The sequence below is a fragment of the Oncorhynchus keta genome, chromosome 24, assembly GCF_023373465.1.
Source record: "Oncorhynchus keta strain PuntledgeMale-10-30-2019 chromosome 24, Oket_V2, whole genome shotgun sequence".
Taxonomy (NCBI): Eukaryota; Metazoa; Chordata; class Actinopteri; order Salmoniformes; family Salmonidae; genus Oncorhynchus; species Oncorhynchus keta.
The window spans coordinates 46192538-46216576 of NC_068444.1; the positions used below are offsets into that span (position 1 = coordinate 46192538).

At 42.0% G+C, this 24039-nt stretch overlaps 1 protein-coding gene across 1 annotated transcript in view; it reads right to left on the minus strand.

Annotated features, from left to right (window-relative positions):
* Positions 1-9187, minus strand: part of LOC118357615 (ATP-sensitive inward rectifier potassium channel 12-like) — a 32840-nt gene extending 23653 nt beyond the window's left edge. The window contains exon 1 of the mRNA XM_035734911.2: positions 8494-9187. The gene's annotated coding sequence lies outside the window, so the exon portion shown is untranslated. The remainder of the gene's footprint in view (positions 1-8493) is intronic.
* Between the last annotated feature and the right edge of the window lie 14852 nt (positions 9188-24039).

Consider the following 24039-nt stretch of genomic DNA (forward strand, 5'->3'; position numbering starts at 1 on the left):
CAATACAAAAATCTCATACACTTGTCCCAAATTGATGCAGAAAAGCTAATCCATGCTTTTGTCACTTCAAGATTAGACTACTGCTATGGTCTACTCTCCGGCTTCCCGGATAAGGCACTAGAATCGGCTACTAGAATCTTGACTAGAACCCTTCAAAATTATCATATTACTCCAGTGCTAGCCTCTATTGGCTTCCTGTTAAGGCTAGGGCTGATTTGAAGATTTACTGTAAACCTACAAAGCATTACATGGACTTGCTTCTACGTATCGCTCGAATATGGTTCTGCCGTATATACCCACACATACGCTATGGTCACAAGACGCAGGCCTCCTTATTGTTCCTAGAATTTCTAAGTAAACAGATGGAGGCAAGGCTTTCTCCTATAGAGCTCCATTTTTATGGAATGGTCTGCCGATCCATGTGAGAGACGCAAACTCGGTCTCAACCTTTAAGTTTTTACTGAAGACTCATCTCTTCAGTACGTCCTATGATTTGAGTGTAGTCTGGCCCAGTGGTGCAAAGGTGAACGGCAAGGCACTGAAGTGACGAACCACCCTTGATGTCTTTTCCCTGGCCGGCTCCACTCTCTAAACTGGGATTCTCTGCCTCCGACCCTATTACAGGGACTGAGTCACTAGCTTGATCACGCTCTCCCATGCTGTCCCAAGGAGGGGTGCATAACGTCGTTCCCAGGATTTTTTCACTATTCTCGACTTGAGTGGGTTGAGTCACAGATGTGATCTTCCTGTCCAGTTTTGCGCCCCCTTGTGCGGTGGGGAAGATCTGTGTGCGCTATACTGGGCCTTGTCTCAGGGTAGTAAGTTAGTGGTCTGTTGATATTCCTTTGGTGGTGTGGGGGCTGTGCTTTGGCAAAATGGGTGGGGTTATATCCTAACTGGTTGGCCCTGTCTGGGTGTAAATTTGGGTGGGGCCAAAGGGTCACCCACCTCCCCTCTCCCCTCCCAGTATCTATGCTACAATAGTCTATGTAGCGGTGGGCTATTGTCAGACGCTGCTGGTCATTTATGAACATTTGAAGAATGATCTGTACCTTAATTGCCATGTACTCTTATAAACTCCACCGGCACAGCCAGAAGAGGACTGGCCACCCCTCAGAGCCTGGTCCCTCTCTAGGTTTCTTCCTAGGTTCCTGTCTTTCTAGGGATTTTTTCCTAGCCACTGTGCTTCGACATCTGCATTGTTTGCTCTTTGGGGTTTTAGGTTGAGTATCTGCATAAGCACTTTTGACATCTGCTGATGTAAAAATGGCTTCATTGATTGATAGAGAACAGAACAGCACAGAAATGTGGAAGTAGAATTTAGTACAGTACAGTAGAGTAGATATGTTCAGTACAGTACAATACGATACATTATACTGTACTTTACTCTACTGTTCTAAACTGTACTGTTCCGTGTTGTCCAAACTTGTGAAACATACAGTAGATGTCTACGATTGACACAAATCTGGTCCTACCAGGGCGTGACTGACCAAATTTCAACTACTTTTCAACATCCATGAATGTCTGATGTTGGTCGGTGCTCAGTGGTTGAGGATGCTTGTTACAGTAAAGAGGGTAGGTGGTAGATGTCATGGTAGGTATCAGTAAGAACCGGGAAAGGTGACATTAACTGGGGAGAGAGAGAGAGCAGCAGAGAGAGAGAGAGTGAGAGGGAGAGGGAGGTGTTGTCCAGACTGTCTTCACAGTCTTGCTTTCACTAACAGACAACAGAAATATTTTTTTAAAGTCTTATGAGCTGAACATAACAGTATGCAAGTGGAAGGGAGGACAGTAGTGACCCACCTGTGTTTTGTGGGTACTATGATTTCACATTGTAGCCTATTCGATTGCAGTTATTCAGTTACAGAGGTTTCTGTAATTACGTTACCAATTAATACACTATAACTAACTGGTAGGTGTAACATTACTTGTTGCTTCTGTGATCTTTCAGTACTGGCCCTCACGAGGGTGAGGAATCCTAAAACGTATTAAAGACATGGGTTTTTGGTAACAGAATTACAAGTCACAAGGCAATGTTTCTTCAACTTACAGAAGGCAAATAATTTCTCCAAAACAAAGTATAAGTGTTGATATTAGTTGACAGAGGTCTTTACTTCAACATTATTGTCTTTTGATGTATTTCTAATAACTTTTAAGACTTTTTCTGGTAGATGTTTAAGACCCCTTTTCCATCTGTTTGGCCAGAAATCAAAGCCACATTTTTGGGATGGAAAATGGTTTAATAATATATGTATGCCTTCATTTAAAATAAATATAGACTCTTAGCTTTCATTTGATATCCAATTTGGCATGCTCCTATAAACTTCACATGTTGTTGCTCATGGCTCCTTTTAGATGGAAATGCTCTCCCACTGATCAACACTCGGAAGGCTTGACTGATGGTGTACAACCGCCCACTGACGTGCTATCAAATGCTATCAAATGCTATCAAATGCTATCAAATGCTACCACTGACGTGCTATCAAATACCTCTGGTCCTTCCCTCTCTCTACCACAGCCTCACAGCCTCATTCCATTCACTTCCATTCACTATGAACACGCAGGAATCTGCTGTGCTCTACAGCCACGTCCAACAGAGCCCTTTCTCAGTTGCTATAATATATTATGACAGCCATGTCCTCTGCCAAAGGATTTAATTGTCCCCTGATAATGTCTCACACTTCCCCACTAGTGTTACTGCAGAAATACCATACAGTGCATTTGAAAAGTATTCAGACCCCTTGACTTTCCCCACATTATGTTACGTTACAGTCTTATTCTAAAACTACACACAATACCCCATAATGGAAAAGCAAAGCCTTGGTGGTTTCAAACTTCTTCCATTTACAAATGATTTAGGCCACTGTGTTCTTGGGGACTTTCAATGCTGCAGAAATGTTTTTGCCTCGACACAATCCTGTCCCGGAGCTCTACGGACAATTCCATTCGACCTCATGGTTTGGTTTTTGCTCTGACATGCACTGTCAACTGTAAGACCTTATGTAGACAGGTGTGTGCCTTTCCAAATCATGTCCAATCAATTGAATTTACCACAGGTGGACTCCGATCAAGCCGTGGAAACCTCTCAAGGATGATCAATGGAAACAGGACGCACCTGAGCACAATTTCGAGTCTCATAGCAAAGGGTCTGAATACTTACGTAAATAAGGTATTTCTGTTTTTTATTTTTAATACATTTGCAAAAAATGCTAAATCCCTTTTTTTCGCTTTGTCATAATGGGGTATTGTGTGTAGATTGATGAGGAATTATTAGTATATATATATTTTTAAATTAGGCTATTACGTAACAAAATGTGGAAAAAGGCAAGAGGTCTGAATACTTTCCGAATGCACTGTAAATCACTTGAACCAATCACAAATATCACAAAAAATGCATAGTATACAGATGGTTTCAGCATTTCAGTATGTTTTTACCCTGTGTCATCTTTTGAAGTACATGCACGACCAGGCTGGCCTCTTATCCCCTTTAGACTACCAACGCCCATATCATACTTGTAGTAGTGTATCAGGTAACACATGAATTGTTCAAATGAAAGTAAAACTGCCTGGGTGTGTTTCAAGTCATTAGATAAGTGCCTCCAGGTCTCTGCTAAAGAAAGCATTTAGCAACGTGCTGCATGAATAGGTTGTCAGGCAATGGACTTTGATTTGGAACTCGCTCAGAAATATCAGAGAATGTATGCCTTGTTAAAATGCCAAGGTTTTTCAGAATCGACAGTTTTTGTGACGTCTTTATAACACAGCTGAGAATGGAGTAGATTAGGCCTATGAAGTATATTGTCACCAATCCCCTTGTCTTATGTTGCAAATGGAACACATGCATGAGTAGACAAACTATAGTTATGACTTTGGCCCTATTTGTCGCATATTTATGTGTTATAGCTTTTATTGAGATTTTGACGTTAAAATTCAGTAGATTCCCTTATGTTTCTGTTTGTGTGGGGGGGTATGACGATGTGTGTGAGTGAGGTTCCCTTATGTTTCTGTTTATGTGGGGGGGTATGACGGTGTGTGTGAGTGAGATTCCCTTATGTTTCTGTTTGTGTCGGGGGGTATGACGATGTGTGTGAGTGAGGTTCCCTTATGTTTCTGTTTGTGTGGGGGGTATGTGAGGTTCCCTTATGTTTCTGTTTGTGTGTGTGAGTGAGGTTCCTTATGTTTCTGTTTGTGGGGGGGTATATGTTTCTGTTTTGTTTGTGGGGGGTATGACGTGTGTGTGAGTGAGGTTCCCTTATGATTCTGTTTGTGTGGGGGGGGTATGACGGTGTGTGTGAGTGAGATTCCCTTATGTTTCTGTTTGTGTGGGGGGGGGGATGACGATGTGTGTGAGTGAGGTTCCCTTATGTTTCTGTTTGTGTGGGGGGGTTCCCTTATATGATGAGGTTCCCTTATGTTTCTGTTTGTGTGATGACGAGGTTCCCTTATGTTTCTGTTTGTGTGGGGGGGTATGACGGTGTGTGTGAGTGAGGTTCCCTTATGTTTCTGTTTGTGTGGGGGGGTATGACGGTGTGTGTGAGTGAGGTTCCCTTATGTTTCTGTTTGTGTGGGGGGGTATGATGGTGTGTGTGAGTGAGAAATGACAGGTCTGCAGAGGCAATGCCAAAAATACCACGGCACGTGACACCATTTTGCTGCATTTCTATTTACGGTAAGATGTTCATTGTCATTCCTTTCACTTTAAAATAACTTGACTTCTGGATGACTTTGTTGCGTCTGAAAAAACAACCAAATTATAGAACTCATGAGGGCGTCTATATAGAACGTGTGATGTGGTTATTACTCACATATAACTTTAGTACAGTTGCTTCCAGGAGCACACACACACACACGCCGAGTATGGAGGTGAATTGAGGGTGCAGGTAAGGTGTATTGCTTTGAATGATCCTAAGAAGTTTAGGCCTAGGGGAAAGGGGGGCACTCCATCTCAAGGAGGTAGGAAATTGAACCGGCGACTGCGATCGAGGCCACTACCCACATCCATTGTCGAGGAAGAGATCAGGTTCAGATGTCAGTGTATTTTCCTATACACCCTCTTCACTAGTGTAGTCTCAAGTGACCTACAGGTACTTTCCTATAGAGTAGCTCACATCTTAACCGTGGTACAGTACTGTACAGTATCTGCCATGGGCAGTTACATGGGAAGTTTGTTACAACATTGTATGCTTTGGACAATATACTAATGTAGTGAACATAAAAATAGAAATACTATTATTCATTCTATTTCTATCACAGTGACCTTTATTCAACAGTTTGACAGGATTTGACCAAGGCAATGGAAAGGTCACCTCTGATAAAGTCCGTTCTTTTCTTTATCGGTATGCGTCTCTCCAGATAAAAGACAGATTGATGAGTCACACTCTATCGGCCCGTGGACTGGGATAATATTTTGTGTTTCAGGCGCCATCTGAAGTTACTGTTCAGCTGGAACCAAAGAGATAAGCGTGCGTGTGTTTGTGTGAGCATTTGCACGTTTGTGTTTGTGCATTTTGTAATCTTTGTCATTCATTGCTTCAGGGCAGATCTGTGTTCTTTTTGTCACTGTTTAATTTGATTTAATGATCCTCCATCTATTTATGTATTACTGGACAAGACAAGCTGGCTGAATATCTCCTGTGGTCTGTTTTTTATCCACCTCTTGATCAATTAAGTGATGACAGGTCAATCCCACTAGGGGGCACTTGCACGTAGTACTTTACTTACTGTTCTACTCACAGAGAACCACTGAGTACTTTTTAAAATATACACTTTATTGTGCATCTTCTCTCATATAGATGTACATCTGTATTGCACTTAGTGCAACATGCTGCGCAGGTCAGGAGAAATAATAGAACTCTGAAATGTCCTGAAGTATTCTGCATTTTAAGTGCCATTTAAAATTCGTTTTTAATATCTCAACACATGTTCAAATATGAGATCAAGTATGTATAATGACTTCATTCTTTTAATACATTTTAATGGCGTCATGTATGAATGCAACATGAAGATAATGTTTGTGGTGTGCTGGTGTGCTATTGAGATAACAGGCAGGCAGGATGTGGTCATTTATCCATCTGGGAAACAGAGCACGACTGTACATCAACTTGAATCCTCTTGGTATTTTAAACTCTTTAGTTGTATCTTGAGTACAGTACTTTTGGGAGATGCACTCAGATCATACAGCATTCCTATGGATTTAATCCATGACAGCTGTCAGCTGGACAAAGCTCTATACATTATCAAGGGTACAATGTATGCATTATCCAAAATGAACTGCTTTCATTTTCGTAATTATACAAATGTCTGTCTTATATTCAGTTTAATATTCAAGTATACAATTGAAGTCGGAAGTTTACATACACCTTAGCCAAATACATCAAAACTCAGTTTTTCAGAATTCCTGTCACCTATTGTCCTGTCTTAGGTCAGTTAGGAACACCATTTTATTTTAAGAATGTGAAATGTCAGAATAATAATAGCAGAGAATGATTTATTTCAGCTTTTATTTCTTTCATCACATTCCCAGTGGGTCAGACGTTTACATACACTCAATTAGTATTTGGTAGCATTGCCTTTACATTGTTTAACTTGGGTCAATTGTTTCGGGTAGCCTTCCACAAGCTTCCCACAATAAGTTGGATGCATTTTGGCCCATTCCTCCTGACAGAGCTGGTGTAACTGAGTTAGGTTTGTAGGCCTCCTTGCGCGCACACGCTTTTTCAGTTCTGCCCACAAATGTTCTATGAGATTGAGGTCAGGGCTTTGTGATGGCCACAAATATCTTGACTTTGTTGTCCTTAAGCCATTTTGCCACAACCTTGGAAGTATGCTTGGGGTCATTGTCCATTTGGAAGACCCATTGGCAACCAAGCTTTAAATTCCTGACTGATGTCTTGAGATGTTACTTCAATATATCCACATAATTTTCTTACCTCATGATGCCATCTATTTTGTGAATTGCACCAGTCCCTCCTGCAGCAAAGCACCCCCACAACATGATACGCTCACCTCGTGCTTCACGGTTGGGATGGTGTTCCTCGGCTTGCAAGCCTCCCCCTTATTTTCTTCAAACATAACGATGGTCATTATGGCCAAACAGTTCTATTTTTGTTTCATCAGACTAGAGGACATTTCTCCAAAAAGTACGATCTTTGTTCCAATGCGCAGTTGCAAACTGTAGTCTGGCTTTTTTATGCGGTTTTGGAGCAGTGGATTCTTCCTTGCTGAGCAGCTTTTCAGGTTATGTCAATATAGGACTGGTTTTACTGTGGATATAGATACTTTTGTACATGTTTCCTCCAGCATCTTAACAAGGTCCTTTGATGTTGTTCTAGGATTGATTTGCCCTTTTCGCACCAAAGTACGTTCATCTCTAGGAGACAGGACGCATCTCCTTCCTGAGCGGTATGACGGCTACGTGGTCCCATGGTGTTTATACTTGCATACTATTGTTTGTACAGGCGAATGTGGTACTTTCAGGCATTTGGAAATTGCTCCCAAGGATGAACCAGACTTGTGGAGGTCTACAATTTTTTTTCTGAGGTCTTGGCTGATTTCTTTTGATTGTCTCATGATGTCAAGCCAAGAGGCACTGAGTTTGAAGGCAGGCCTTGAAATGCATCCATAGGTACACCTCCAATTGACTAAAATTATCAGAAGCTTCTTAAAGCCATTGACATCATTTTCTGGAATTTTGCAAGCTGTTTAAAGGCACAGTCAACTTGGTGTATGTAAACTTCTGACCCACTATAATTGTGATACAATACATTTTAAGGGAAATAATCTGTCTGTAAACAATTGTTGGAAAAATTACTTGTGTCATGCACAAAGAAGATGTCCTAACCGACTTTCCAAAACTATAGTTTGTTTGACAAGAAATTTGTGGAGTGGTTGAAAAACGAGTTATAATGACTCCAACATAAGTGTATGTAAACTTCCGACTTCAACTGTATCTACTTTTATCCGTTCAGAAAATCTGAAGTGCGAATCATGCCAAAAACTACTGTCATTATGTTCTGTTAATGGATTTACCTCAGAGAATTATGTATAGTCAGTGGACTTAGACATTTACTTATAATTATGAGCGTTAGAATGTGTATCATGTTTGAGACCGCAACATGTTTTTTTTTAATGTAGTACTGTCTGGAACAGGTATAAGCTAAGCATCATTACAGTCCTATCTCATACCAGCTGAAGGTGTGACGTGATACTGTATGCAAGTGTCAGGAGGATCATATACACAACTCATATTCTGTGATGTTAATGAGGAAAGCGTCACTATATCGACTCGAAGAGTTGCCTTCTCTCTCACAGAGCAACATACCTGTACTATATGAACTTAGATTGGATAAGATAAGGGACATTGTATTTACAATTACACTAAACCCAACAACGTCATTGCTGTTCCAACCAATATTACAGCAATGATGAGGAAAAGGATTTGTTAAAAGAGCAGCATCAAACTTGATGTGAAAGTTTGATTAGTTCCTTTCTTACCTTATATTATCCACCTGGTCTTTTCTTCCCCCACTTTAGAGCTGAAATACAGTATCCTCCTAGTTCATATACCAGCTAGCCAAACTGAAGCATCATTCTTCCCTCTGAGTTTAAGCCACCAGAGGTGGTCTCTCTCTCTCTGTGATTCCTAAGGGTAGAACCACTCCATCCTTTTGAGCCACAGGCACAGAAACCCTTTGAATTTCTTCATTGTTGATCTCTATTTCTGTTTTCTATCCTTCCTCTGTTGGTTTCAGTCAGGGAGTTTCCCCGACATACATTGCACATACAATAAATGCACCAGGTGTCAGTCGGTCCCCACAAAGACAAAAACGATGAAAAACTGGTGACTTTTATTTTTCTGACTGAATCACTCCGTCCTCAGTTTGTCCTCTGCTGCTGGGCGTAAAAAAGGTATCTGAGAACTTCCAAATGTGAAAAAAGGCTTTGTATCCCCATCTTATGAACTCCTTCAGCACTTCTATTCAGTCACAATCTTTAGACACATTTAAGTCCCTCGTCACGTTTCCCATACAACTGGAGAATTAAAGAGAGAAAATTAACTCTGCTTATTAGCTGAACAGCCCCTCTATCAATCTTTGCAATCTGATCTAGTTCTCCTGGCTGCAGTTCTCTCTCTTTTTCTCTCACTCTCTCGCTGTTTCTTGCTCACTCACTCGCTCGCTGCCTCTCTTCTCTCACTCCCCCTCTTCTGTTGTGTCACAGAAGCTGCCATTTGCAGCCACGATGTGGTCTCCTCACCTCCCTCCCTCCCCCTCTCTCTCTCTCTCTCCCTTCCTCCCACAGCACAGCACAGTCAGTGGACAGCAACTTTATGTATATATGCATCATTAAAATGCCCAGAACAGTGTAGTAGTGTACAGTCATGGCCAAATGTTTTGAGAATGACACAAATATGAATTTTCACAAAGTCTTCTGCCTCAGTTTGTATGATAGCAACTTACATATACTCCAGAATGTTATAAAGAGTGATCAGATGAATTGCAATTCATTGCAACGTCCCTCTTTGCCATACAAATGAACTGAATCCCCCCCCAAACTTTCTACTGCATTTCAGCCCTGCCACCATACGACCAGCTGACATCATGTCAGTAATTCTCTCGTTAACACAGGTGTGAGTGTTGATGAGCACAAGGCTGGAGATCACTCTGTCATGCTGATTGAGTTCGAATAACAGACTGGAAGCTTCAAAAGGAGGGTGGTGCTTGGAATCATTGTTCTTCCTCTGTCAACCATGGTTACCTGCAAGGAAACACGTGCCATCATCATTGCTTTGCACAAAAAGGGCTTCACAGGAAAAGATATTGCTGCCGATAAGATTGCATCTAAATCAACCATTTATCGGATCATCAAGAACTTCAAGGAGAGCGGTTCAATTGTTGTGAAGAAGGTTTCAGGGTACCCAAGAAAGTCCAGCAAATGCCAGGACCGTCTCCTAAAGTTGATTCAGCTGCGGGATCGGGGCACCACCAGTACAGAGCGTGCTCAGGAATGGCAGCAGGCAGGTGTGAGTGCATCTGCACGCACAGTGAGGCTAAGACTTTTGGAGGATGGCCTTGTGTCAAGAAGGGCAGCAAAGAAGCCACTTCTCTCCAGGAAAAACATCAGGGACAGACTGACAATCTGCAAAAGGTACAGGGATTGGAAAAGTCCTTTTCTCTGATGAATCCCCTTTATGATTGTTTGGGGCATCCGGAAAAAAGTTTGTCCGGAGAAGACAAGGTGAGCGCAACCATCAGTCCTGTGCCATGCCAACTGTAAAGCTTCCTGAGACCATTCATGTGTGGGGTTGCTTCTCAGCCAAGGGAGTGGGCTCACAATTTTGCCTAAGAACACAGCCATGACTCAAGAATCATACCAACACTTCCTAGTGCAACTTCTCCCAACCATCCAGGAACAGTTTGGTGATGAACAATGCCTTTTCCAGCATGATGGAATACCTTGACATAAGGCAAAAGTGATAACTAAGTGGCTCGGGGAACAAAACATTGATATTTTGGGTCCATGGCCAGGAAACTCTCCAGACCTTAATCCCATTGAGAATTTGTGTTCAATCCTCAAGAGGCAGGTGGACAAATAAAAAAAAACACAAAAAAACAAACCCAAATCCAAATTCTGACAAACTCCAATCATTGACCATGCAAGAATGGGCTGCCATCAGTCAGGATGTGGCCCAGAAGTTAATTGACAGCATGCCAGGGCGGATTGCAGAGGTCTTGAAAAATAAGGGTCAACACTGCAAATATTGACTCTTTTGCATCATTCATGTAATTGTCAATAAATGCATTTGACACTTGTGAAATGCTCGTAATTATACTTCAGTATTCCATAGTAACATCTGACAAAAATGTTGTCATTCTCAAAACTTTTGGCCACGGCTGTATACATAATTGTTTGTGATCATTTAAAAAAATAATTGGATCATTTTTGGTGGGGTAAATGACAGAACTGTAAACAGAGTGTTACTGTCGGAGCACTACACACTGACTGTCCAATCCACATTACAGTACCAACTTATAGTAACAACCTCTTTATGACCTCTCTCTCCGCCTAATTTCAAGACTAACTACAACATCATTATATCAGATACAGGCAACTGCCAAAATGAAGGTATCAGTTGAGTAAACGAGGGATACAAAGTATACTGAAAGCCGATGCCTCCACACAGGTTTGGTTCCTGAGTTAATTGAGCAGTTTTAACATCCTGTCATACTTAGAGTCATGCATAAAAATGCCCAGCTGTCTATTATTTTGACTATGGCTAAAAGAAGAGATCTTGGTGACTTTAAAACAGGGGTCTCAAAGGAGCATAAGGGGTTAAGGGGGTGTGTGTATATGTGTGTCAGTGGAGGCTGCTGAGGGGAGGATGGCTCATAATAATGGCCAGAATGAAGCGTAATGGGTGGAATGGAGTGAATGGAATGGTATCAAGCGCAAACACTCCATTCTGGCCATTATTATGAACCGTCCCCCCCTCAGCAGCCTCCACTGCTGTGTGTGTGTTTGTCTCAGTCGTCAGATCTCAACCCAATTGAACACTTATGGGAGATTCTGGAGCAACATCTGCGACAGGATTTTCCACCACAGTCAATAAAACACCAAATTATGGAATTTCTTGTGGAAGAATGGTGTCGCATCCCTCCAATAGAGTTCCAGACACTTGTAGAATCTATTCCAAGGCGCATTGATGCTGTTCTTGCGGCTCGTGGTTGCCTAACTCCCTATTGACGTTATATGTTGGTGTTTCCTTTATTTTGGCAGTTACCTGTAGGTCTACATTCATCAAGGTCATATCAGTTTAGTGTATTTTGATGCTTTATGACAGTTGTATATTTTTGTGTGTGAAGGGGTGAGGATGGTGAGGATGTTGACTGTTTTCAACATGCATGCCTGCCTTAAATATATCTCATGCATTATTTGGTGCTCTGTGGGACTATGTCGCTCTGCCGATGGAGTGGATACAGTGTATTGATAGACCACGTTGCTGAGCTGGGTGACTTAGTGTGGAGAGACACCATTCACACTTTTATGCTGCAGTAGTTTATGTGTCAGGGGGCTAGGGTCAGTTTGTTATATCTGGAGTACTTCTCCTTGTAACTGGATTCTTCCTGTGAAGGAGAGGCGGACCAAAATGCAGCGTGGTTATAATTCATGGTTCTTTAATAATGAAACTATACATGAATAAACTACAAAACAAGAAACGTGAAAACCCAAAAACAGTCCTGTGTGGTACAAACACTGACACAGGAGACAACCACCCACAAAACCCAACACAAGACAGGCTACCTAAATATGGCTCCCAATCAGAGACAATGACTAACACTTGCCTCTGATTGAGAACCATATCAGGCCCAAACACAGAAACAGACAAACAAGACATCCAACATAGAATGCCCACTCAGATCACACCCTAACCAAACAAAACATAGAAACATACAAAGCAAACTATGGTCAGGGTGTGACACTCCTGTCCTATCCGGTGTCCTGTGTGAATTTAAGTATGCTCTCTCTAATTCTCTCTTTCTCTCTTTCTTTCTCTCTCTCGGAGGACCTGACATGATGACTCCTTGCTGTCCCCTGTCCACCTGGCCGTGCTGCTGCTCCAGTTTCAACTGTTCTGCCTGTGATTATTATTATTTGACAATGCTGGTCATTTATGAACATTTGAACATCTTGGCCATGTTCTGTTATAATCTCCACCCGGCACAGCCAGAAGAGGACTGGCCACCCCACATAGCCTGGTTCATCTCTATGTTTCCTCCTAGGTTTTGGCCTTTCTAGGGAGTTTTTCCTAGCCACCGTGCTTCTACACCTGCATTGCTTGCTGTTTGGGGTTTTAGGCTGGGTTTCTGTACAGCACTTTGAGATATCAGCTGATGTACGAAGGGCTTTATAAATAAATTTGATTTGATTTTGATGATCCAGTGTGTAATCAGTATTGACCCAGTGTGTGTGTGTGTGTGTGTGTGTGTGTGTGTGTGTGTGTGTGTGTGTGTGTGTGTGTGTGTGTGTGTGTGTGTGTGTGTGTGTGTGTGTGTGTTTGCGGACAGCATGAAGGTTTTTGCATCCTCGCAACAGGTATGGCATCCTAGCTGTACCAGTACTCTCCTGAAAGTGGAATTTAAGAAAAAACATGGCAGTCATTTCCTTCTGTGTTGAACTCTATTTATTATGTTTTACAAGGAGATCAACAAGAAACCTAATTTCCTGTTTGCTTCTCTTCTGTATCCAGAATAAAGAAAAACATTGAGTCATCAGTAAGAGCCTTTCAATTACAAATGCCTCTATCAAAGCACTCTTTCTGAGGTCTGTCGGGAGGTTACATTACATTACCATAAATCATTTTCTATCCTTATTCGAAATCTGAAGAATGGAGCATCGCATTGTTTGTCTCAAGGTGTTCAAGAACCATTTCAACAAATGACGTAACGCAGTTTGCGGGGCCACCCGCAAGGTCCCCATGGGGCTGAGAGAAAAATGTGCACTAATTATAGCAAATCTCATGCGATTTCACACATTTTGCGATGAGGTTGAGAGAAAATGTTGTTGATTTAGAACTCATGGATTCTTGAAAGACGGGACAATCTGAACTTTTTTTCCCACAAATATTTGTCTTAATTATAACAAATTTGAAATATTTATTTTCATAGCCTAAGGTATCAGCTATCACACATTGGTAAAGGAAAACAATTTTAATCGCCATAAAAGGCATTTCATACAGTTATTGGCCAACAAATGTCTTGATTGTTTAATTCTAACAAGAGATTATTCAAATATGTAAACTTCTTTTTGTTTTGTTTTACATACCGTAATTATTAAATGCTCCAGGGCTAATTTCATTAGCATATAGCACAGCAAATATTTCAATTGTTTAAGCATATGTTGCAGAACAGGGATTAGAATATTGACAAAAAAAGATTGACTCCATCAGTGCCTGAGTTGACAAGCCACTGACGGAGTTCAGAAAATTGAATTACATTTTTGCCTCTAAAAATATTCAAGTTCAAAACAAATATGGGAAATTACTACTTTGAAAATCCACAACAAAACACAACCATTTTGTCAGATCTTACAGCACTCTGATGGAGTTGACAAAAATGTTTATTTTTCATTCAAGTGTCACGACTTCTACCAAAGTCGGTCCCTCTCCTTGTCTGGCGATGTTCGGCGGTCGACGTCACTGACCTTCTAGCCATCACTGATCCATTTTTCATTTTCCATTGTTTTTTTTTTTCCTTCACACCTGGTTCCAATCCCAACAATTACATATTGTGTATTTAACCCTCTGTTTCCCCTCATGTCCTTGTCGGAGATTGTTTTATTGTATGTGATTGTGCTAGTATGTGTTGGTGTGCGACGGGTTTTGTACCCACTTTGTTATTTTTATCAATTTTGTTTTTTGGAGTTTGGTCAACACTTCGTTCTCCTGCGCCTGCCTTCCCTGCCACCAACACGCACCCATTACAGTTGTACACAGTAGCAATTTATTATTTTCAATTTTTAAACCTATTTAAATGTAACATATTTGAACAAAAAAATGCATATTCTATCAGGCAGATGGATTTGACAGTTTATGGTTGTGACCATGGTGATTCCAATATTGTTTTTTTTAAAGAAGAGAACTTAATTAACAGGCCATTGGTTGTTGCACTACTGTAATGAGGACATGAATAAGGGGTCCTTATGGTATAGCTGACCCTGCTCATTACTGATTCATTTAGAATTTTTTATTAATTTGACGGAGTTAAAAAAAAATCTCCGGGCACATCTTTTAGGAATCACAATTTTGAGAGAAATATTCTCACAGAGGGCTATTGCAAGAAACTACATTATATCATTTTTTCTGTTGATATCCATTATTGACCCTGCTCATTACTGATTCATTTAGATTTTTTTATTAATTTGACGGAGTTAAAAAAAAATCTCCGGGCACATCTTTTAGGAATCACAATTTTGAGAGAAATATTCTCACAGAGGGCTATTGCAAGAAACTACATTATATCATTTTTTCTGTTGATATCCATTATTGTCAGTTTTTTGAATTCTTAACACTTTTTTGGAGAGTTTGAAATTGGGATCATTTTCTCTGGACCAGGGCATGTCCAGGCATAGAGCTGACATGGAAATTAATAATGTTGAAAGAATTTGGAAAACCTCCCCCCAAAATCTTTTCACTTATAGAATTCAGCTAAACTATAAAAATCAAGTTTCAGGAGTGTCCTACTTTCAAGAATCTAAGAGCTAAATTCCTGTAATGCATTTATTTCATGGCTCGTGATTTGTTTATGTACTATCTTGGGGGGCTCCAAAGCTCGTGCCCACCCCCCTTGAAGGGGCTGCAGGGGGTGGGTGTGCTATGCCGACAGTTTCAACCTGTAGCTCTTCTGGCTACTGATGTTGTGAAATATATTTCTGCGTTACCCTTGACAACTCCAAGCAGGGACATTATTATCTTTGATGATGCTCTGCAAGACTAGCACGCTCTCACATTGATCAGTCAAATACTAAAGGAGATGACAATTAGTCAGGGGGAGGAGAGTGAGAAGGTTCTGAATACAGCCTGACTGGGCTCCCGCCCACCTTTATCACTTATGAATCATCAGCACAGTGACACTTTTTTTGGGTGCTAGTTCACTCTCTTTTCTTTATTTAAAAAAAAAAATGTTTCTCTTTTTTGGGGGTGCTCTTTCTTTTCCCCCAAACTCAGCCTATCCTGTAATTGAATCTTTTAATGTTGTCAGGAAAAGACTGCTTCTTCTTAATGGTCATCTAGTGTCATTGCATTGAGATTTATGCTGTAGATTAGCTAGAGGTCTAGAGGATATAGGGTTCTTCAATGTGCCGTTGCGTTAGTTTGCATTAGACTTCACGTTATTGTTGCTTCAATGCCTCAGTATGAAGTGTGAGTAAAGAAAACAAGAAGAACAGCAATAAAAGACTGGTGGTATATCAAATCAAATCAAATCAAATTTATTTATATAGCCCTTCGTACATCAGCTGATATCTCAAAGTGCTGTACAGAAACCCAGCCTAAAACCCCAAACAGCAAACAATGCAGGTGTAAAAGCACGGTGGCTAGGAAAAACTCCCTAGAAAGGCCAAAACCTAGGAAGAAACCTAGAGAGGAACCGGGCTATGTGGGGTGGCCAGTCCTCTTCTGGCTGTGCCGGGTAGAGATTATAACAGAACATGACCAAGATGTTCAAATGTTCATAAATGACCAGCATGGTCGAATAATAATAAGGCAGAACAGTTGAAACTGGAGCAGCAGCACAGTCAGGTGGACTGGGGACAGCAAGGAGCCTTCATGTCAGGTAGTCCTGGGGCACGGTCCTAGGGCTCAGGTCAGTTGAAACTGGAGCAGGAGCATGGCCAGGTGGACTAGGGACAGCAAGGAGTCCTCATGTCAGGTAGTCCTGGGACATGGTCCTAGGGCTCAGGTCCTCCGAGAGAGAGAAAGAAAGAGAGAAGGAGAGAATTAGAGAACGCACACTTAGATTCACACAGGACACCGAATAGGACAGGAGAAGTACTCCAGATATAACAAACTGACCCTAGCCCCCCGACACATAAACTACTGCAGCATAAATACTGGAGGCTGAGACAGGAGGGGTCAGGAGACACTGTGGCCCCATTCGAGGACACCCCGGACAGGGCCAAACAGGAAGGATATAACCCCACCCACTTTGCCAAAGCACATCCCCCACACCACTAGATGGATATCTTCAACCACCAACTTACCATCCTGAGACAAGGCCGAGTATAGCCCACAAAGATCTCCGCCACGGTACAACCCAAGGGGGGCAACCCAGACAGGCCGACCACAACAGTGAATCAACCCACCCAGGTGACGCACCCCCCAGGGACGGCACGAGAGAGCCCCAGCAAGCCAGTGACTCAGCCCCCGTAACAGGGTTAGAGGCAGAGAATCCCAGTGGAAAGAGGGGAACCGGCCAGGCAGAGACAGCAAGGGCGGTTCGTTGCTCCAGAGCCTTTCCGTTCACCTTCCCACTCCTGGGCCAGACTACACTCAATCTACACTCATATCCACTCCTCACACATCCATTGCATGATGGAGTTTGGTGTCCTAAGGAGAGGTGTGAGTGTATATATATAAGCCATGTTATTCTTCCTGGTGTCAAACTTGAAAATATCACCACAGTGAAAAAAAAAAGAGTGCTACAGCCAACCTGCACTCACCTAAGCAGAAACCCACTGTGACCATGACTCATCATTGGAGAGAGAAGAGAGAGGACAGGAGAAGAGAGAGAGAGAGAAAAAGAGGGGAGAGAGAGTACAAGATACAAGACAGAGACTATGAGAGAGGGAGAACACAAGGAATGAAAGAGAGATACCCACTCCTGTCAGCCAGCTGTACTTAGCAGCCAGGTCTAATTTGCATTAATCACCAGGCTCCTTTGAATAAACATTGTATAATAATAATGATGATATTGATTGTGTCATGTCATCCTTTTACCCAGAGTCAACAGTCTGTCTACATTCCAAATGGCACCCTATTCCATTAATAGTCTAGTACTTTTGACCAGGGCCCTTAGGGCTCTTGTCAAAGTAGTGCACTATATAATAAGATGCCATTTGGGACACAAACTCTGTCTGTCATTCTACTAAGGGCTATTCATTTATTATGGCTGATGGATCTATTCCACTCCATCATAGTCAGGGAATCTCATTTAGGACCTTTGACACAGACATGGAAAGGTGGACAATTTAGCCCTTCTTATAAACATGCAATCAATATTTTTTTTGTCCATCCAGGTGTAGGTGTACTGTAATAGTGATGTAAATTGTCTATTGTGGCCATTTTATTTAGACTTTATTTTTGCTCCAATAACTGCTTACTGCTGTATGCAGTACGGAAGACTCCTACAGGGAAGTAATCAGTCCTCCTTAAAATAAAAACTATAACAAATATTTAGAAGTCCTCCTTGTAAATTAAACTATACATCTTTTACCCAATGACCGAAAACTGGTTGAACCATCGTTGTTTCCACATCATAAAAAAATCTAATGTACACTGCTCAAAAAAATAAAGGGAACACTTAAACAACACAATGTAACTCCAAGTCAATCACACTTCTGTGAAATCAAAGGAAGCAACACTGATTGACAATACATTTCACATGCTGTTGTGCAAATGGGATAGACAACAGGTGGAAATGATAGGCAATTAGCAAGACACCCCCAATAAATGAGTGGCTCTGCAGGTGGTGACCACAGATCACTTCTCAGTTCCTATGCTTCCTGGCTGATGTTTTGGTCACTTTTGAATGCTGGTGGTGCTTTCACTCTAGTGGTAGCATGAGACGGAGTCTACAACCCACACAAGTGGCTCAGGTAGTGCAGCTCATCCAGGATGGCACATCAATGCGAGCTGTGGTAAGAAGGTTTGCTGTGTCTGTCAGCATAGTGTCCAGAGCATGGAGGCTCTACCAGGAGACAGGCCAGTACATCAGGAGACGTGGAGGAGGCCGTAGGAGGGCAACAACCCAGCAGCAGGACCGCTACCTCTGCCTTTGTGCAAGGAGGAGCAGGATGCAAAATGATCTCCAGCAGGCCACAAATGAGCATGTGTCTGCTCAAACGGTCAGAAACAGACTCCATGAGGGTGGTATGAGGGCCCGACGTCCACAGGTGGGGGTTGTGCTTACAGCCCAACACTGTGCAGGACGTTTGGCATTTGCCAGAGAACACCATGATTGGCAAATTCGCCACTGGCGCCCTGTGCTCTTCACAGATGAAAGCAGATTCACACTGAGCACGTGACAGACGTGACAGAGTCTGGAGACACCGTGGAGAACGTTCTGCTGCCTGCAACATCCTCCAGCATGACCGGTTTGGCGGTGGGTCAGTCATGGTGTGGGGTGGCATTTCTTTGGGGGGGCACAGAGGTAGCCTGACTGCCATTAGGTACCGAGATGAGATCCTCAGATCCCTTGTGAGACCATATGCTGGTGCGGTTGGCCCTGGGTTCCTCCTAATGCAAGACAGTGCTAGACCGCATATGGCTGGAGTGTGTCAGCAGTTCCTGCAAGAAGAAGGCATTAATGCTATGGACTGGCCCGCTCGTTGAAACCATCCGCCACCTCATCGGGAGCATGCCCAGGCGTTGTAGGGAGATCATACAGGCACGTGGAGGCCACACACACTACTGAGCCTAATTTTGACTTGTTTTAAGGACATTACATCAAAGTTGGATCAGCCTGTAGTGTGGTGTGACTCCAAATCCAGACCTCCATGGGTTGATAAATTTGATTTCCATTGATCATTTTTGTGTGATTTTGTTGTCAGCACATTCAACTATGTAAAGAAAAAAGTATTTAATAAGAATATTTCATTCATTCAGATGTAGGATGTGTTATTTTAGTGTTCCCTTTATTTTTTTGAGCAGTGTATATACAGTGGGGCAAACAAGTATTTAGTCAGTCACCAATTGTGCAAGTTCTCCCACTTAAAAAGATGAGAGAGGCCTGTAATTTGCATCATAGGTACACTTCAACTATGACAGACAAAATGAGAAAAAATCATCCAGAAAATCACATTGTAGGATTTCTAATGAATTTATTTGCAAATTAAGGTGGAAAATAGGTATTTGGTCAATAACAAAAGTTTATCTCAATACTTTGTTATATACCCTTTGTTGGCATTCACAGAGGTCAAACATTTTCTGTAAGTCTTCACAAGATTTTCACACAATGTTGCTGGTGTTTTGGCCCATTCCTCCATGCAGATCTCCTCTAGAGCAGTGATGTTTTCGGGCTGGTGCTGGGCAACACGGACTTTCAACTCCCTCCAAATATTTTCTATGGGGTTGAGATCTGGAGACTGGCTATGCCACTCCAGGACCTTGAAATGCTTCTTATGAAGTCACTCCTTCGTTGCCTGGGCGGTGTGTTTGGGATCATTGTCATGCTGAAAGACCCAGCCACGTTTCATCTTCAATGCCCTTGCTGATGGAAGGAGTTTTTACCTCAAAATCTCACAATACATGGCCCCATTCATTTTTTCCTTTACACGGATCAGTCGTCCTGGTCCCTTTGCAGAAAAACAGCCCCAAAGCATGATGTTTCCACCCCCATGCTTCACAGTAGGTATGGTATTTTTTGGATGCAACTCAGCATTCTTTGTCCTCCAAACACGACAAGTTGAGTTTTTACCAAAAAGTTATATTTTGGTTTCATCTGACCATATGACATTCTCCCAATCTTCTTCTGGATCATCCAAATGCTCTCTAGCAAACTTCAGACAGGCCTGGACATGTACTGGCTTAAGCAGGGGGGCACATCTGGCACTGCAGGATTTGAGTCCCTGGTGGCGTAGTGTGTTACTGATGGTAGGCTTTGTTATTTTGGTCCCAGCTCTCTGCAGGTCATTCACTAGGTCCCCCTGTGTCGTTATGGGATTTTTGCTCACCTTACGTGGAACCCCAGATCGAGGGAGATTATCAGTGGTCTTGTATGTCTTCCATTTCCTAATAATTGCTCCCACAGTTGATTTCTTCAATCCAAGCTGCTTACCTATTGCAGATTCAGTCTTCCCAGCCTGGTGCAGGTCTACAATTTTGTTTCTGGTGTCCTTTGACAGCTCTTTGGTCTTGGCCATAGTGGAGTTTGGAGTGTGACTGTTTGAGGTTGTTGTGGACAGGTGTCTTTTATACTGATAACAAGTTCAAAAAGGTGCCATTAATACAGGTAACTAGTGGAGGACAAGAGGAGCCTCTTAAAGAAGAAGTTACAGGTCTGTGAGAGCCAGAAATCTTGCTTGTTTGTAGGTGACCAAATACTTATTTTCCACCATAATTTGCAAATAAATTCATTAAAAATCCTACAATGTGATTTTCTGGATATTTTTTCTCATTTTGTCTGTCATAGTTGAAGTGTACCTATGATGAAAATTACAGGCCTCTCTCATCTTATTAAGTGGGAGAACTTGCACAATTGGTGGCTGACTAAATACTTTTTTGCCCCACTGTATATATATTTATTTTTTTATGACATGGGAACAACATTGATTCAACCAGGTTTTGGTCAGTGAGATGTGTAAAATATGTATAGTTTCATTTACAAGGAGGACTTCTGAATATTTGTTATAGTTTTTAGATGTCATTCCAACGTCTATTTTTGAATTACATTTGTTTGAGTTGTCAGCGAATGTGAATTCAATGTGAAATCAATCATGACATTGACAGGTTAAAATTCCCAGACTTTTTGCAAATCCATTCAGTTTTGACGTTGATTCAACGTCATCACGTATATATACAGTGGGAAGAACAAGTATTTGAAACACTGCCGATTTTGCAGGTTTTCCTACTTACAAAGCATGTAGAGGTCTGTCATTTTTATCATAGGTACACTTTAACTGTGAGTGACGGAATCTAAAACAAAAATCCAGACAATCACATTGTATGATTTTTAAGTAATTAATTAGCATTTTATTGCATGACATAAGTATTTGTTCACCTACCAACCAGTAATAATTCCGGCTCTCACAGACCTGTTAGTTTTTCTTTAAGAAGCCCTTCTGTTCTCCACTCATTTGTATCAACTGTGCCTGTTTGAACTCGTTACCTGTATAAAAGACACCTGTCCACCCACTCAATCAAACAGACTCCAACCTCTCCACAATGGCCAAGACCAGAGAGCTGTGTAAGGACATCGGAGATAAAAAATTGTAAACCTGCACAAGGCTGGGATGGGCTACAGGACAATAGACAAGCAGCTTGGTGAGAAGGCAACAACTGTTGGCGCAATTAGTAGAAAATGGAAGAAGTTCAAGATGACGGTCAATCACCCTCGGTCTGGGGCTCCATGCAAGATCTCACCTCGTGGGGCATCAATGATCATGAGGAAGGTGAGAGATCAGCCCAGAACTACAAGGCAGGACCTGGTCAATGACATGAAGAGAGCTGGGACCACAGTCTCAAAGAAAACCATTAGTAACACACTACGCCGTCATGGATTAAAATCCTGCAGTGTATGAAAGGTCCCCCTGCTCAAGCCAGCGCATGTCCAGGTCCGTCTGAAGTTTGTCAATGACCATCCGGATGATCCAGAGGAGGAATGGGGGAAGGTCATGTGGTCTGATGAGACGAAAATATAGCTTTTTGGTCTAAACTCCACTCGCCGTGTTTAGAGGAAGAAGAAGGATGAGTACAACCCCAATAACACCATCCCAACCGTGAAGCATGGAGGTGGAAACATCATTCTTTGGGGATGCTTTTCTGCAAAGGGTACAGGACGACTGCACCGTATTGAGGGGAGGATGGATGGGGCCATGTATCGTGAGATCTTGGCCAACAACCTCCTTCCCTCAGTAAGAGCATTGAAGATGGGTCGTGGCTAGCTCTTCCAGCATGACAACAACCCGAAACACACAGCCACGGCAACTAAGGAGTGGCTCCATAAGAAGCATCTCAAGGTCCTGGAGTGGCCTAGCCAAGTCTCCAGACCTGAACCCAATATAACATCTTTGAAGGGAGCTGAAAGTCCGTATTGCCCAGCGACAGCCCCGAAACCTGAAAGATCTGGAGAAGGTCTGTATGGAGGAGTGGGTCAAAATCCCTGCTGCAGTGTGTGCAAACCTGGTCAAGAACTACATGAAACGTATGATCTCTGTAATTGCAAACAAAGGTTTCGGTACCAAATATTACGTTCTGCTTTTCTGATGTATCAAATACTTATGTCATGCAATAAAAAGCTAATTAATTACTTAAAAATCATACAATGTGATTTTCTGGATTTTTGGATTCCGTCTGTCACAGTTGAAGTTTACCTATGATAAAAAGTACAGACCTTTACATGCTTTGTAAATAGGAAAACATGCAAAATCGGCAGTGTATCAAATACTTGTTCTCCCCACTGTATATATACGCTATAAATTATTTCCAAATAATAAGTAAACAAAGGAACAAAAGTTTGTGACCACAATGGATGCCATGGAGGTGTGTGTAGACATCAGAACTCTTTAACCACTAAGGGGTATCCTCAGTTTGGAATTGTGGATGACTATACACTAATACTGTGGCGTCCTTCCTTATCTCGCCTTCTCTTCCTCTTCCACTCCTCAACAGTTCCACTGCTGAACTCTTACAATACCAACACTGCCCCCTTTACCTCTCATCTGAGCTGAGTAACCTGCTACAAATGACGAAAGGAAAGACAAAAAAACAGATAATCTCCTCTTCCCACACCCGGATATAGCTCTATTATGTAAAATCCCAGGAGAGTGCTGAACTGCCCCTCCTTCCCTCTCCTCCCCTGCTCTGGCTGTCTCTAAGCACCCCAATTACATTACTCTCCATGCCTCCTGTCTGACAGCGCTATTTCAGGCTTGGAGGGCCATTTAATTTCTACTCCCTTCATTTCATTTCAGCCATTATTGTATTATGGCTGTGTGCATTAAACACGATTAGTGATGTGATTTCACCACTGTTATCGTTCATGGTACTGCCAGGATACATCCGGGACGTACTGCTGAGAGAATCTATTTACCAAACTTTGGAGTTTTGATGACAAGTGCCAGGATTAACCTTGTGTATAGTGTACTGTACTCGGCCTTATTAAAGTCAGACATGCAAGTGAGACGGTTAAAGCTATTGCATAATGACATCAAGCCTTCTCATTCCCTCCTCCCCACCTCCCTCTCTCTCTGTTTGCTCTACTTTGTGTCCAAAAAGAAGATAATGATCAAGGTTTGATCCGATAGTCATTTATCTGCTATAACTAACCCTTGCACACCACTCGCCCCTCACTGGCACGGCCATTGGATTTTCACTGACCTCTTATGCAACCTCTTCCCATTCAACTCTAAATTATGTCTAAAAGATATTATCTTGCTTCGTCAACTCCATAAACACTGATCTGAGTCCTGCCCAAGACTAATACTGCAGCCACGATAAAATCTTCCATCCAACTAATTGTGTCTCTTTGTTACCGCATTTGAATTTATATGGCAGCTCTTAATGTACCACAGTTTCTAAATGTACGTGCTGAAAAAGCATTTCTCAAT